The 2,608-nt window shown below is 61.2% G+C and overlaps 1 long non-coding RNA gene across 1 annotated transcript; it reads left to right on the plus strand.

Moving 5' to 3' along the window:
• The first annotated feature begins 643 nt into the window (after nucleotides 1–643).
• Nucleotides 644–2,608, plus strand: LOC105854415. Its single transcript, XR_001146097.1, has 3 exons — nucleotides 644–835; nucleotides 1,388–1,609; nucleotides 2,251–2,608. It is a non-coding gene; the product is annotated as an uncharacterized LOC105854415 (long non-coding RNA).

The raw sequence follows: 2,608 nt of genomic DNA on the forward strand, positions 1-2,608 counted from the left end.
ACCCGACAGCACCCCGCGGGCCCCGACGGCGGCAGTGGGGGCGTAGAGGATGCGCGGCCTGAGCCTTTCGCCGGACCCGCGTCGCCCTGCGCCGCGCCCGCCCCGATGCGGGAATCCCTGTGCAGGGCTGGGGGCCGCCGGGAAGATGTCGCCTCCCCGCGCCTCCGCCTCCGAGCTCTGCCCGCTGTGCTGGGAGGTGGGTGGGGGCCCTGCCAGCCCAGCGAGGCCGAAGCTGGGGAGCACCAGGGGGGGACCCGCTGGTCCACCGCTGGCGGCACCTCTTGGAAACTTTGGCCAAGCCGGTGTGTCCGGACAGCACAGGGCGGCAGAGAGGGGTGCAGGGGCCCCTGGGTAGAAACACGCAAAAACGTGGGAAGCTTGGGGAGACAGAGGACGTCATTCCAAAGCTTAATTGCAGACATTTGTGTTTAAGCCTTTTATTCCATTTGTGTGCCTGGTTTCGTTTGCTTTTGTTTTTCTGAGAGGGCAGACTCTTCAGCAAGCGCTCCCAAGGCTGGAACCTCACTTGAGCCTTTCTCCCAGAGGTCAGAGCCGGCTGTGCATTTCAGGGGGCTGGGCAAGCCACCGCCCTCTCCTGGGCAGGTGTCCCCCAGACCTGGTGCTAAAGGTTGGTGTTCTTCCTCCAAGGCGCACAGGGCCGGGGGCCATAGCTGTCACTAAACTGACCCGGCGGCCTGAGCTGCAAGTCTGGAGATGACAAGCTGGCGGCCTCCCTGGGCGCCGCCCCTAAGGCTTGGAAGACTTTCACAGAACCTCAGGGTGGAAACTGGTGTCCTCCTTCACACCCCTGTCGCCAAACACCTTATCCCACCTTGTAAGTACTGGGGAAAGGTAAAAGTCAAGTTGCGAAGATTCTAGAACCCTCCTGAAATAGTGTGAAAAGTTGTGTGGCTTAGAATCCCGCCTCTGTCCACAAGCCTGTGTGGGCCCCGCCCTCAGCATTGTGTCCAGGGGTGACCATCCCCTTTTGCACCTATGGGCGTCTGGGGTTTCTTCTTCCCAGTCATTCTGGGCTGGGCAAGGATGAAGCTCCGTGCAGCAGCTCCGGCCTGGTGCCTATCGCCCGCGGGGATCTGTTCTGACCCCTCCTTGACCGCGCTGAGCCTGGGAAGCGGGTCTGTCCCGGTCTTGGATAACATTCCCCAGCCTGTAAGTCGGTGCCTCCTCCCACATGAGTCATGAGGCCAGTGCCTGGAAGCGTAAAGATAAACAAGGCACCGGAGCATGAGCACTGCTGGGTACTCTCTATGCCCGGACCCAGTAAACAGCCACCTAAGGGCAGGAGGCAGAAGAGAAAGGGTTGGGTGGGTCAGAGAAAATTCTAGGTCAGAGGCTTTCTGCGAAGAATCAAGTTAGAGTCCCTCAGTCCACAGGGTAATCCCATAATCATGGTCAGGGGAGAGAGGACCGGCCAGAGCCCAGGGCAAGGGGACACACGCCAAGCAGCCAAGCTTTGGAGCAGCCCCTGGAGGGGCCAGCACACATTCCTCCGCCTCCTCCTTGACGCCACTGGGCTCCCCAGCCAGAGATCTGGGCCAGGGAAGGGCCTGAGGGAGAAGACGGCAGAGACAAAAGGAAGTATCCAGAAGTAAGTGCCATCTAGAGGACTGTAAAATTGCTCTTAATTTGAAAAAAAAAAAAAAAAGGCTGGGGAGGGGTGGTGCCGTGTGGGTGCCACGGTGTGGGTGCCATGGTGTGGGTGCCACGGTGTGGCACGCAGCCCCACAGCATCCTGTCCAATGACACACCGCGGACACCACCTTTGCGAGAACCGCACCGTGAAGTCGGCACTGCAGTCGGCACTGCCTGGCTGGGGCATCCCCGGGCCGTAGGTAGGAGGCCATCTGCCCCACTGGGTCTCCCCAACCTCGGATCTGGGGAGACAGCACCAGGAGGAGAGGTTTCTGGGTCAGCTGGTCCCCCGGCACGTCCCGCGCTCATTCTGGCTGCCCTGCTTTCGGCTCAGTGCGTGTCCGCGCTCACTCCTGTGCTCCATTTAGCCCGGGGCCCATGCCGCTAACGGGGCGGGGCGCGCCTGCAGGTGGAGAGCTGCCAGGCCTGCCCCGGGCCTGCACATTCCCAAGGCAGCAGGCCAGGAGGTCTGGGGCTGAAGGAGCCGGGTCGGGCCCCTTCTTGACTGTCCAGGGCAGGTCTGCCCCTGCCGGGCAGGGAGCGGGGGCGGGGAGGTTGCGGCCTGGCTGTTCTGGGTGAGCGCGTGGGTCTCTCCAGAGGCCCTCCTGGTCCTTGTCCCGTGGCTTCATGGACGAAGGCTGAATCCGGGCGGAGAATGGACAAGCTGCTCCGGGCCCCCGGCGACATCTCCGAGGTGTCAGCCTCCCCCAGCCCCGCGGCCCGGGAACAGTTGCTCTGGCGGCAGTTTTCTCTGATGAAGAAAACAACTTTGTCCATTAGGAAGTCAGCCATCAGCCTGTCATTTTGCTTCTTGCCAAATGTGAATTCCTCGCTGTGGATTTCCTCCTCGGCTGGGCCTGAACAAAGAGCTGTTCAAAAGCTTGTGGCTTCAGCTGCCTTTGTAGTTTCATTATCCACTTTTCAAGGAACGATGGAAAGACAATGTTTAGGCTGC

This window comes from Condylura cristata, unplaced genomic scaffold (genome assembly GCF_000260355.1).
Source record: "Condylura cristata isolate star-nosed mole 26May11 unplaced genomic scaffold, ConCri1.0 scaffold00038, whole genome shotgun sequence".
Taxonomy (NCBI): domain Eukaryota; kingdom Metazoa; phylum Chordata; class Mammalia; order Eulipotyphla; family Talpidae; genus Condylura; species Condylura cristata.